The 14,777-nt window shown below is 41.5% G+C and overlaps 1 protein-coding gene across 1 annotated transcript in view; it reads right to left on the bottom strand.

Moving 5' to 3' along the window:
• GTF2F2 (general transcription factor IIF subunit 2) overlaps positions 1-14,777 on the bottom strand; it is a 135,148-nt gene that overhangs the window by 96,636 nt on the left and 23,735 nt on the right. The window lies entirely within an intron of this gene.

The raw sequence follows: 14,777 nt of genomic DNA, 5'->3' as shown, positions 1-14,777 counted from the left end.
TAAGCACCAAACTTCCAAGAACTGTTTTAAAATATTACAAAATCAGTTTTACAAAGATATCTGTGGTTCTGCAGAAATGGTTCCATTGACTTTCAAATATATCTAAATTCGTACACAGTTTAGACAGCACTGTAGTATCCTCCACAATAGGCAGTGTATTAAAATGGAAATTCTTACCAACTTGTATCAAATATGCATCATCTAGTTAGATCTAAAGCATATTAAACGTGTAAAACATTACTATACTCAGGGAACAATCTGCATAGTCAATTAGACATTATGTTAACCAAGACAATTAAAAACTAGTTTCAAATAGAGTTAGTGATTAACATAACTAAGAAAGACCTTAAATATTAAATAGCAAAGCACTAGTAAAGCAAATTCTTTTCACTGGAGGGTAACTGTGTAAAACAAATGATCATTAAATGTGAAATCCTTCACAAAAGTACTCAAAGCAAATTAAACTTTAGAATGATAAATACTCAAGTGCTACAGTATAAGAAGTACTGTGTACTGTATTGAATAAAAGTAATGAGAGATAATACTGAAAACAGCCACTATTCGTGAATGAATGAAGCACTTGAAGAAAGTCAACAGCTATCTTTTAATACTTCAGCATTAGCAATTAAAAGATGAAATAGAAATGTACATAAAATATTTGTGGCTGCATGGCAATTAACTTCAAAATGATACAGCGTCTCTCCTGAGAAAACGGTTGCCCTTAAAAGGATTAACCCATTTGGAATTACATTACAGTTTAGTTAAGTCACTCAGTCGTGTTCAACTCTTTGTGACCCCATGGACTGTAGCATGCCAGGCTTCCCTGTCCATCACCAACTCCTGGAGCTTACTCAAACTCATGTCCACCAAGTTGGTGATGCCATCTAACCATCTCATTTTCTGTCGTCCTCTTCTCCTCCTGCCTTCTATTTTTCCTAGCATCAGGGTCTTATCAAATGAGTCAGTTCTTTGCATCAGGTGGCCAAACTATTGGAGTTTCAGCTTCAGCATCAGTCCTTCCAATGAATATTCAGGACAGATTTCCTTTAGGATGGACTGGTTGGACCTCCTTACAGTCCAAGGGACTGTCAAGAGTCTTCTCCAACACCACAGTTCAAAAGCATCAATTCTTCGGTGCTCAGCTTTCTTTTTAGTCCAACTCTCACATCCATACATGACTACTGGAAAAATCATAGCCTTGACTAGACAGACCTTTGTTGGCAAAGTAATGTCTCTGCTTTTCAATATGCTGTCTAGGTTGATCATAGCTTTTCTTCCGAGGAGCAAGTGTCTTTTTAATTTCATGGCTGCAGTCACCATCTGCAGTGATTTTGGAGCCCAAAAAATAGTCTCTCACTGTTTCCATTGTTTCCCCATCTATATGCCATGAAGTGATAGGACCAGATGCCATGATCTTGGTTTTCTGAATGTTGAGTTTTAAGCCAACTTTTACACTCTCCTCTTTCACTTTCATCAAGAGGCTCTTTAGTTCTTCACTTTCTGCCATAAGGGTGGTGTCATCTGCATACCTGAGGTTATTGATATTTCTTCCAGCAATCTTGATTCCAGTTTGTGTTTCATCCAGCCCGGCATTTTGCTTGATGTACTCTGCACAGAAGTTAAATAAGCAGAGTGACAATATACAGCCTTGACATACTCCTTTCCCAATTTGGAACCAGTTTGTTGCTTCATGTCCAGTTCTAACTGCTGCTTCCTGACCTGCATACAGATTTCTCAGGAGGCTGGTCAGGTGGTCTGGTATTTCCATCTTGTTAAGAATTTTCCACAGTTTGCTGTGATCCACACAGGTAAAGGCTTTGGCATAGTCAATAAAGCAGAAATAAATGTTTTTCTGGAACTCTCTTGCTTTTTCGATGATCCAGCAGATGTTGGCAACTTGATCTCTGGTTCCTCTGCCTTTTCTAAATCCAGCTTAAACATCAGGAAGTTCACAGTTCACATACTGTTGAAGCCTGGCTTGGAGAATTTTGAGCCATTACTTTGCTAGCGGGTGAGATGAGTGCACTTGTGCAGTAGTTTGAAAATGACGATGTGTGACAAATTCCAGGCATTAAATCACTTCTCTTCTTCCCTTCTTTCATTGAAACTTTTATTCTAATAGCACTGCTCAGTCTGAGCTGCTCTGCACCACAGCCCCTACCTCCTGAAACATGAGGATGCCACCAACCTTTAATGATCTCAAAGCATTTTCACTAGGATTCACAAACTTCTAGGAGCTACCATTTCCCTTTACCAGAGCAGGGAAAAGCAGTCATCATCAGAGCTCAGGTCACTCTCTGATGGACATGCACACCTAGTCCCAACTCTCCTCACTCTGCACCTCACTGTTTTACACTTGCAAATTTTCAACCCCATCTTGGCTCTCAACCCTCCACACACGCTGCTTGAAGGCAACAGGCATGCTCTGCTTGCCCAAGCAGAACCCCAACTAATACTTCAGGTCTTAACTCAAGCTGGGTTCCTGGCGAAGCTTCTCTCACTCATCCCGGATAATTTGCTGCATCGTCTCTTTTGTTCCCAGTGAACCACCTCCCCTACTACCTCCATTATAGATGCTAACTCTGCGAGGACAAGAACTGTGTGTCTTTTCTAAACGTTCTGTTCTCAGGGCTCAGGTCTAATAACGATCTCACAGTAGGTGGTCCATTTAACCCATCTTGGGTGATTTATTTTTCCTATCAGAATTCTTGAGGCTCACGTGATAGTACTGCAAAAGTATGCTGTGAAGCAGTGTACAAATGATGGGTTTTTACAGCCTATACATGGGCTTCCCGGGTGGCGCTAGAGGTAAAGCATGACCTGCCAATGCAGGAGATGTAAGAGGTGCAGGTTCAATCCCTGGGTCGGGAAGGTCCCTCGAGGAGGAAATGGCAACCCACTCCAGTATTCCTGCCTGAAAGATTCCATGAACAGAGGAGCCTGGCAGGCTGCAGAGTCAGACGGGACTGAGCATGCGCGCACGCACGCTTCTCTTTCAGACAGTGAATCACAGTGCGTTTCACCCTAAGTTACAGTTACATTAATACCCCGTTAGTCTTCACTGTCTGCTTTCTTAATTCCCTAGCCAAATAAACTACGATTCTACCCCTAAGATGGGTCTGGTAGCCTTCAGGAATATTAAGATTCCCTCTTCAGGAATTTTTCCTTTTAATCTCCCCTAACTTCAGAGACAAAGGAAAATTTATAGTGTTTCTTACTCCAGAAGCACAAAACAAATAGTCTGACAGGATCTCCCAAATCACTTAAATATGTTTCACTTTTATCCAGACTCCTAGAGCAAAAACTACAGAGCTTATTATCATTCTGTCCTATGTCCAAAGATATACAACTTGGCTTTTTACTTATCTCTTCACTTCTTTCCATGGCAGGAAGGACATGGACACAGAATAACAAAAACTGGTCTCCAGTTGTACTTCTCAAAGGCATTCAGAACAATTTCCCTGCCTCAAAAAAAGAGACTGAGCTAAAATTAGGCAGTCTGCAATCCATATGTTTTCTGAGATGGGGCAGGTAAAATAATTATGCAAAACAGCTAAGTATAATAAGGAATAATAGTTACTATCCTGGCCCTCTGAAGAAATGCCTTGTCTAAAATCTCAGTATTCATTAAAAAAAAAACAAAAAACCCTAGCCAAATAAAATACGGTGCATTCATTCTCATACCAGCAGTATTCTAGTAGCCGTGTATGTGTGTTAGTCACTCAGTCATGTCCAACTCTGGGATCCTGTGGACTGTAGCCTGCCAGGCTATTCTATCCTAGTAGCCATAACACAAGTCAATTTATGAGTTATATTTGTGAGTTCATTGCTGAATCTGATAATTTTTAAGTGCTTCCTCTTCTACCTTTGAAATTTAACTAAAACACAAACAAACAAAAAAAGGGTGACAAGAGCCATGTTTTCCAAGTTAAAAGATACTACACCTGGGAGGTAGCAGTTTCAACAGGCCAAAGCTTGCTGGTTTCTATTTTACTTTAATAATGAACCAATATATCCTTGAATGTCTTGTCCTAAAACACCTCTGGCCTAGTACTATAACTCCCCTTCAGTCTATGACCTTTTATTCTATCCATATACTCTCCTTTTAACTGTGCAGCAGAGCCACCATCTTTGAATGTCAGAATTACCTTCATTAGTAAAATAAGGTCTCTTCCAACCAATATTCCATTACCGCCACAACCCTGCACATGCGCATGCATGCATGCGCACACACGTGCACATACACACATTCCCGTTCAGAAATGGTCTGGCTCAACAGGCATTTCCCTCTCCACTAATAATGTGAGAAAATTACCACTTAAATGGCACTCCTCCTAATTCTATAAATTCAGCCAATATGATTCCATCGACTCAAGTATACACTACTTTTCAGTGGCACGTGAACTATGTGGCAGCCATCACCCTGCGCTGCAGTCATTCTCGGGTTCCCGACCAAATGTTGTATCATAACCCACAGGGTGAACTTCTGGAGAAACCAAACCAAGACCAAGACAGGACACTGCAACCCCACAGTTACTGCATTCGAGTTAGGGTGGGCCACGTGACTGGTGTCCTTACAGGAAGAAACTTGGTCACAGAGAGACACACCAGGGGTGCATGTGTGCAGAGGGAAGGCCGTGTGAAGAGGCAGCAAGGGGGCAGCCATCAGCAGGCCAAGGAGAGAGGCCTCAGAAGAAATCAAACCCGCCAGCACCTTCATCTTGGCCTTCCAGCCTCCAGAACGGTGAGAAAATAAACTTGTTTTTTAAGCTGCTCAGTCTGTGGCATTTTGTTACGGCAGCCCTGGCAAACTAACACAATGTGATTTAACACCTGTGATTCAACTTCTTTGAACCAATTAAGAGAGCTGGCTGCTGGATTTTTTAAGAAAATTGTGTTTTCTTCTTGCGCTTTCTGCCTTCGCTGGTAATAAAATTTTTAATGAAGAAAAGTACACAAATCATAAATTTCCAGCTTTGATGAGTTTTCACAAAGTGAATGTATTCATGTAACCACAACTCAGATCAAAACAGAAAACAATGGTAGGTAAATTCACGGATTCAACACTGAATTGTCTAGACTAATCACTTATATATCTTGAGTAATTGTGTTTCCTTCCTAATACAGATTTTGTTTTTTAATCTTTCAAGCACAAGTCTTACTTGACATAACCAGTACCATTTAGAAATACTGCAATATCAGAAATATTAAACTTCTAAATGACTAATAACATGTTAAGAAACCAACCAGAGTCATGGGTCATGGTCCCAGCATTTTATTTATTTATCTTTCTTTTTTTTTTAACAGAAAGAGACTGTGCTTATCTTTGTGAGACACGTAGTCCGGTGAAGTTATCACATAGGCTCCAATTAATTTCTCTTCCTCCCACTTAACATCTTTTAATATTCTTTTCTTACAAGGCTTTGAAGCAAGTACAGGCTTTGGTGGGAAGTGAATGCCAGTTGAATCAGTGATGCAGTTAATTTATTTGAATTACTTTTCATGAATTTTACAGTCTTGAAATAAAATTGTCCCCAACAAATGATAGTTCTTTTCTGCTAAGGAGATACTGTGTATTGTTTTTCCCTTGCAACTGTCTTCCTGGGTAATTTATATTCTAATGGGAAAGGTCTGTGGCATTGAAGTAGTTATTTCAAAAAGCTGGAGGATACAGAGAAACTGCATAAATGAAAAACTAGGTGCTGAAATCCAAAACAGAGGAGAGGCAGCAGTACTTGAGCAAACTTCACCAGCATCACAGCCACAACTCAGAGCGGGGACCAGAAGAGTCCCGGTGAAGAGAAGGAGGGCTGAGCAGCACAGAATCCCCCGGGGCCTGCGGGGATGGGGTAGAGCATGGCCGTCACCCTGGTGGAGCAGAGACAGGCGAGGGAGATGACAGTGGCCAGACTGGCGGCCGGCACTGACGGGGACAGCAGCAGAACGCGGTGACGAGAGGCAGCGACACAGCCACGGAAGCCTGATGTGGCCCGAAAGCGCCCCTCGACTTCCTGGGCAAAACCTTCCTGAGTCTCAGCCTCGGGACATCTGGGCCGACTGGAGTCTGCTTCATGTGTGGTGTCCCCAGGAAACACATTAGGGGCTAAAACCTCTCGGAGGCACAGACCCTCCAAGAGAGAAGGCTGAGGACCAGAGAACACATCAGAACTCTCACAAAAATACTAGTGTGAATATACATGGTCAGTTGTGAAGTATGATATTAATTTAAAAAGGATTATAATACCACATTTGGTCCATGATTTTTTAAAAAGGCGTGTGCGCCAGGGAATTCCCTGGTGGTCCAGTGGTTAGCAGTCCAGGCTTTCCCTGTTGAGGGCATGGGTTCCAATCCTTGATCAGAGAACTAAGATCTCATAAACCGAGTGGCAAGGCCAAAGCAGGGGGGTGGTGCCAAGTAACCCGTAGAAAGACATCATTTTCAGTTCTCGAATAAAGAGAGAGCTACAGTTTACTATCTCTATCTTGGTTACTATTCCTCCAGAAGCTCCAAAGGTTTCCAGGTAGTTTGCTGGTGAGGGGATCCCAGGAAACACTGGTAGAGGATTGGAGAAAAGAGACAGGAAGGGGAACGAAGTCACTGAAGACCTGCATCTGGAAAACAGACACCAGCTGCACAGCACTGACAGGCGCGGCCGCCGCGCTGAGAACTCTGCGAGACAGCGCAGGGCGCGTGCCTGGGCCACCCTACCCAGCACTAAGCGGGCTGGGTGTTCACCCACCCAGTCCTTTCCAGTACCGGCTCCCAGAGGGAGGGCTGACCCCTGTCATTTCTGACCCACCCTCCCAGCCAGCAGAGACACAGAGAGATGCTGAGGTTTAGACGCTGGCCAGTGTGCCCAGGAACAGCCAGGGCTGCCGGATCATGGGGGTGGGGGGAGCACCCAGAGCATCTATGACACGTATGCCACAATTCCCAAACCACGGCAGTCTGTCCCTAACTTGGCAAGGTAAGGAACATCACCCTTCACCTAGAAGACGCAGAAAAGGGATTGAGAACCGCTCCAAATTACTGGATATTTTTCCTTTGCTGAACAATATAGGGGCTCTTCTCAAAAAAAGTTTAGTTATGATACATAACAAGTTACAAAGTAAGAAAAATATCTACCAAATCCTCACAGTCATGAAGCTGCGTATAGTTATAGAAAAGAAACCAACGCTGTAAATAACCCTGGGTGGTGTGCTTTTTTCTCTGTGAGCAGGAGAAGGCTGCAACTTCTAACCATAAAATATTCTCCAGAAAACCTCTTAAAGGAGGGGGGAAAAATGTGCAAACACTATGTGTCTGAAGGGTTCCCCCCACCTTCTTCTTTGGGAACAGCTAATGACACAGTACAAGCAAGATACTGCTGACTGACACACGTACACACGGTCCTTAAAGTAAATTTTTAGAGAAGGCTTCAGCTGAATTTCTTTTCAAACAGTCTTTCAAAAAGCACACTGGCTCTCTATCAGTGCTTCACCTCTGGCCAGGCCACAGCTGCCTATTTCTAACAAGCTGGTATAAACATGGAGGAATGAGGTTTTATTCCAGAATTTTAAAATGTCTACTAAGTCACTGTGCATTAAAGACGTAAAACTAACCTAACGTTCAAGAGGTTTATTTTAAACCTAAATTTGACCTAGATGAAATTGGTTTCTCTATTCTTCGTGATCAATTTCTTTAGTTTTTCAAGAAATTAACAATCCAGGGCTTCCCTGGTGGCTCAGTGATAAAGAATCCACCTGCCAGTGCAGGAGACACAGGTTCGATCCCTGACCTGGGAAGACCCCACGTGCCTCGGAGCAACTGTGCGCACGCGCTGCAGCTAGTGAGCCCTGCTCTAGAGCCTGGGAGCCGCAGCTACTGAGGCCCATGTGCCCTAAAGCCCGAGCCCCGCACCAAGAGAAGCCACCACAGAGAGAAGCATGCACACCACAACTAGACAGTAGCCCCCTGCTCGCCCGCAGCAAGAGGAAAGCCCGTGCAGCAGCAAGGACCCAGGACAACCAGCAAGTGAATAAATAAAATTATGCTTAAAGAAATAAAAAGAAAGTAATATTTTAAATTGAGGTTTATATACAAACCGTATGTCCCTACTGCTTTACCGAGATACACTAGTACATTCCCCACTCAAACCATATTGAATTAAGTAACACTTTTAGTCTGGTCATCATATAAATTCTTATACTGCTTCTATTTTATTGTTAACTTTTCTTTTACAAGCCTCTATTTCTTTAGAGTTTGGTCATATTGCATTGACAAAATCTTTTTCTTTCTAAATGTATGTATTTGTTAATTTTAATTTTATGCAATCTGAGAATAATGCATGACATTCAGTAAACATCGCTTAAGTATTTTCCCCTCCAACAGTATTACAAATTTCACATCGGTGCCTTGGTACATACAGCTCTAAAAATGATTTTCTATTCTGTCACTTCTTTGTCAGCCAAATTCCTCAAACAGTTCTGCAGAAAGATTGCTCCATGCCTTCGCAGTAATACAAATGACTTGATGAATTGTATTTTCTCCAGTGGTACCTGTTCAAGTGGATAACATAGGCTATAAAATTGCAAACCACTGGGATTTCACATACAGCTGAACCATAAATCAGAAAACAGAATGTAAAGAGGGGAAAAAAATCAAGAAGCACTGGAGTGTGAGCATTAAACAGTCTCCACTGGTGACATCTATGAGGGTATTTTGCAATTAATCCCCATTTTTCTTAGGTACCATAACGCTACTGTGCTTATGTATCTTTAAAAAAGGAATCCTTATGGACACTTGTACTAAGAATTTAAAGGTGGAATGATATGTTGTGTAAGGCTGTCTTTAAAATGACCCTGTGAGATACAAAGAACAGTGGCTGGGGAAGAGCTGAAACAATTTGACTGACCAAATGCTGAAGTCTGAAGTTAGATGACAGGCATGTGGAGTTTCACTATACTATTTCTCTACTTTCACATATGCTTAAAATTTTTTCCACAATGAAAAGTTAAGCTGCAGGCAAGAAGGGAGTGGCAAGATATATTTAAAGTGCTGAAAGCGAAAAACCTACAACCAAAAGCAATCAACCCACAAGGCTCTCAATTCAGATTCCATGGAGAAATCAAAAGCTTTACAGACAAGCAGAAGCTGAGAGAATACAGCACCACCAATCCAGTTTTACAACAAAGCTAAAGGAACTTCTCTAGGTGGGAAACACAAGAGATGACAAAGAAAGAAGGGGGGAAAAAGTCCTACGGAAACAAACCCCAAACAATTAAGAAAATGAAACAGGAATACACACATTGATAGTTATCTTAAGTGTAAACAGAATAAATGCTCCAACTAAAAGTTAAGCTAAAACCTCAAGAGCAGTCCCCTAAAAGCACAGAAATTTCTTCTGATACAACAAAAGGAAGAAAAACAGCAGCAGGAGGAGGGGCAGGGGAAGAACAGGAGAAGAACAAAGAAAAACAGCTATTGGGGAGGTGAACAGGTTCTCATCACTCCTGTTGGCTCCATCAAAAAACCAAACACTTTTATTTTATAACTTTAATCTCACCAGTAGATATACCAAATAGCTTGTCCACTTAAAATAATACCTTCTTTTCTACAAGAGGAGGGTTTCTCATCCTTGGCACTACTGACGTTTTGGGCTGGACAGTTCTGTGCTGCAAGGAGCTGTTCTGTGCACAGCAGGCTGTTTGGTGACATCCCCAATTATTCCATGCCAGGAACACGCACCCAGGTGACAGTCAAAAATGTCTGTGTGCGTGCTCAAGTCACTCAGTCATGTTCAACTCTTTGTGACCCCATGGACTGTAGCTAGCCAGGCTCCTCTGTCCATGGGATTCTCCAGGCAAGAAAAATGAAGTGGGTTGCCAGTTCCATTGCCAGGGGGACATCCTGAACCAGGGATTGAACCCAAGTCTCCCGCAGCTCCTGTACTGGCAAGTGGATTCTTTACCACTGAGCCACCAGGGAAGTAAGTCCTCAAAAATGTCTCTAGATGATGCAAAGCAGCCTCCCAGGTGGAAATCACTGCACTACATAATATATAAACACAGCTTTGTATCTGGAAAGTGGCAGGTTAAAAACATACTCATAATTTGCAGACAATGATCAGACAGATTATTTTTGTTTCTGCAGGGCAAACCCAATAGGCAATTTACAAAGGAACTGAGATTTATAATAAGTGAAGTGACGTATCATTTAGATAAAATCACAGTGATTTATAGACTTTATAAAGGCTTAGAAATAAAATGCACCAGGACAATGAGGGGTGCAAACATATTTGAAAAAAGGGAAATACCTTTTTACAAAAGTAATTTGTTTTTAATCACTGCTGCTGCTGTTTAGTCCCTCAGTCATGTCTGACTCTTTGCAACCCCATGGACTATAGCCTGCCAGGCTCCTCTGTCCATGGGATTTCCCAGGCAAGAACGCTGGAGTGGGTTGCCATTCACTTCTCCAGGGGATCACCGCAACCCAGGGATTAAACCCACATCTCCTGCTTGGCAGGTGGATTCCTTACCGCCGAGTCACCTAGGAAGCCCCTCTTAATCACCAACAGCACCTTAAAAAAGCTGAGTGAGTTTATATTATTCTACTTCAGCATGTGTTTGAAATGTTCCCAAATATAAAAGTTCATTTTTTTCCCCCATTCTATTTCTTTCTTTTTTTCAAGGCTGTCAGTTACTCACAAAATTAATTTTGCACCTACACTCTGAAAACCACCAGTATGATGATTAAGGGCACAGGTCTACCAGCTTGCATGTTGGTCAAATTATATCCTAAGTAAGCCCCGTTTCTTTCATCAATTAAATGACCAGGGTTTCCACCCCATAGGCTTGTTGTGTGAAATAGTTGCTAAGGAGTACTCAACACAGTGGACAAAATAAGTGTACAATAGGCTGTCCGTTTCTGTTAACTATCACTGCTTAATGACAAAAAAGGTGTAAACATTAACAAAAAGTTCCTTCAATTTTCCTAAACCAAATAGTTATGAGAATATAAAATGATATAAAGTACTCTGTATCACAGCAAATATAACAAGAATATAGTTCAACTACAATTCAAAGAGAGGCATGCACCCCTATGTTCACGGCAGCACTACTCACAATAGCCAAGACATGGAGACAACCTAAGTGTCCCTCAACAGATGGATGGATAAAGACGATGCAGTATTGACATATGCACAATGGAATACCACTCAGCCACAAAAAGAACGGAACAATGCCAGCTGAAGCAACGCAGATGGGCGTAAAGATCATGATACTAAGTGAAGCAGGTCAAAGACAAATGCCACATGAAACCATTTATACGTGAAATCTAAAACTATGATACTTATTTACAAACCAGAAAGAGACTTACAGACACAGAAAACCATTATACACAGAATTGATAAAGAAGGTCCGACAGTGTAGCACATGGAGCTATGATAACCATAAACCAAAAGAATTTTTAAAAGAATGTATGTGTCTATAACTGAATCACTTGCTGTACGGCAGAAATTAACACACAACATTGTAAATTAACACAACACTGTAAATCAACTATACTTCAAAAAAAAAAAAAACCTCAGAGTTCCATTGCAATGGCAACTAGCAATATGCAGATGGTGATAATTCACACAACAGCAAAATTCATGTAAAAGCAGTGATAAGAAAAATATTCAACAGAAGAAAACAGCTATAGTCTGAATGCTATAAAGCACACACAGATACACATAAAGCTTAATTCAAACCTCTGAAAATCATATAACTGATTCTCAGCACACAGGAAATGCACCAAGCAATATGGTAACGTGTCTAGTGGTCAACCAAGCACCACATCATACAGCACTGAACTAATCTGATTGGCAAAGAAAAAATAGAAGAATCGTTCGTGCCAAAATAAAAATATAATGAGCAAGAAATAACAAAGGGAACAAAGGAATTTAATATTCAACTTTGAATCTCAAGGGTCTTAAGAAAAAGACTTCACTTTGAAATAAGAAAATCTATCCTTTGTCACTAACAAGCCATCTCACTTAAAATCACTCTAAAGAGTACCTTTAGGATATCGGTAATTCTTAGAAGAAAATCAACTATTTCAATACGTATTTGTTTTAGCAAGCCCACGTGCTGTGTTCAGTCCTATATGAGACACTCTGGCAAGAAGCATGAGACATGGTCCCCTGCCCATAAGGCTTAATCCAGGGACAAAATGAGCAATACAAACCTTGCTGCCATAAAGTCTAGATGAAGGAAGAATCAACAAAGCTGGAGTCATAAAGGGAAAGCTGGTTGCAACTATAAAAAGCAAACACATCCCTGGCAGAGGAAAACAAGGGAAGAAGGAGAGGCAGCAGTGTCAGGAGGCTCTGGGGAGGGAGAAGGGATTCTAGCAGCTTGGAGGGTAGAGAGGACAGCTGAAGTGTTCAGAGGACAGCAGGTTAAGTGGTATCACGAAATGTGTATGCGGTTCATCCCTGGTGATTCAGTGGCTAAGACTCCGCACTCTCAGTGGAGGGGGATCAAGTTCAGTCCCTCGTCAGGGAACCAGATCCCACAGGCCACAACTAAAACTCGCTGCACGAGCCGCAGTTAAGATCCAGCAGAACCAAATGGATAAAAACGACTGTTTAAAAAAAAAAAAAACAAAACAGGAGGAAATGTGTACTCCTACTACAGAAATGACCTAACAAGCAACTGACTGCATGTGAGAGTCAGAGGTGGCTCAGAACAGAGCAATGTGTCCCTGACAGAAATATGGAGACATGGAGAATAAAGGAAGGAAGAAGTCAACTCGATTTTGTATCTTCTCCATTTCAGGTGATGAGAAATCCAAGTGGACTGTCTGTTAAGACAACGAAGGATGGGACGGGACATCAGATGAGAGACTAGACCTTTGTCACTGCTACCACGCTGATCCAAATCTCTGTCATCCCTTCCCTGGATTACTGCAATGGCCTCCAGCTTCCACCCTTGTCCTCAAGGGAATTAAACCACAGAAAGATGCAAAGAGGGACTTCCCTGGTGGTCCAGTGGCTAAGACACTGTGCTCCCAAAAGAGGGGGCCCAGGTTAGACTCCTGGTCAGGGAACTAGACCCCACATGCTGTAACTAAGACTCAATGCCGCCAAATAAAATAAAATATATATAGAGAAAAAAAGAAAGTGCAAAAAGAGTTAGGGAACAATGACATGAGACAGAACAACTGACATTAGGCACCAAAGACTTCCCTTGGAGTGTGCACCATCTAACGGCAACTTAGACCTCACTTGCATTATCACAGTTCTACAAAGAACACACTGTACAAACTCCAGAAGAAGGATGATCTTGATCCTTTTCCATATTCCTGGCAAGATAATCCTCATAAAGCCATATTCACTTTGGAGTACACTGTAACCCCAAATGTGAAGACAAAATGTTCAGAAAGAGCACAACACTAACGAAAGGATTTACAAGATTAAATACGAAAGATTAATTTTGATGATAACAAACCTCAGCTTTCTAAATTACCATCTTTTGTGTAAGTACCAGTAATGAGTCATACTTCAGAAAAACTACCAACCTGATAAGAGGTGAAAAGTCTGAAACAGGGCACCTTTTTCTACCAAGGAAGTACAAGGTTCCCCACCTCAGGCTTTTTTTTCAGACTGCTTCCTTTTTATCATCTTGGTGCCACGCCTCTTCCACTCCAGGAACAAGCACAGAAGTAGAGGAAACCTCACAGGGTTGAACACAGGTCTTATTAAATCCAACCAGTTGCTAGACTAATTGTGCCTATGCTGTGCCCTGCACAATGCAGCACACAGTATTTGTTGAATGGCTGAATCTTCTCCAGGAGAAAATGCATATGTTTAACAGTCTCTACTTCCTGTAATATTACACTACAAATTATGGCAACAGAATAATGAAATAAAACAAACCCTGGTGGCTGATGGTACAGAATCTGCCTGCAGCGCAGGAGACCCAGGTTTGATCCCTGGGAGAAGGGCATGGCAACCCACTCCAGTATTCTTGCCTGGAGAATTCCACGGACAGAGGAGCCTGGTGGGCTACAGTCCACGAGGTCACAAAGATTTGGACACAACTAAGTAACTAACAATTTCACCTTCCTTAACTTTAAACCACATGACAGAAAATTTACATTTTACCACTTTTTAAATTCTACATCCAAGGAGAAAAAAACCCAGTGATTTTCTGACATCAGTTTATGCAGATATTGGCAATCTAAGACACCACAAAAATTTGCTGGAGTACAGCTGACCCCTGAAGAACATGGATTTGAATTTCAAGGGTCTACTTAAATGAAGGTTTTTCTCAATGGTAAAAACCACAGTACTCTTCAATCTATAGTTGGTGACTTCGAGTACACACAACTGCAAACATGGAGGAACCCTGGACACGAAGAGCCCACTGTAAACTATACCTGTGTTTCCAACTGTGAGTGTTCGTGCCCTTAACCTTCCCATTTTTCAAGGATCAACTGTATATTCTGTTAAAACAATAATGGTCTTAACATGTAATTTCTTACACCTTTCTTTGTAATGTTTAATGAAAATACAACAAAACCATGGATGTTTTTCTTTTATACAACCAAATAAACTTTCTGAATTAGGTATGAGAAATTAGTTGTTAAAATGAGGTGGCCTGTTGCTTTACTAGTAGTGCTGCAAATTCAGTGAAGCTTAACAACCAAGAAACAATGAAAATGAACATATACTCTTACATATGCCACCAAAAAAGTCCCCTCTACATTTAACTCACAAACTGAAACACCTGCTCCCCTTTTACTGAGCTATTAA

This window comes from Budorcas taxicolor, chromosome 12, assembly GCF_023091745.1.
Source record: "Budorcas taxicolor isolate Tak-1 chromosome 12, Takin1.1, whole genome shotgun sequence".
NCBI lineage: Eukaryota > Metazoa > Chordata > Mammalia > Artiodactyla > Bovidae > Budorcas > Budorcas taxicolor.
This window is presented reverse-complemented; position numbering and strand designations above follow the sequence as displayed.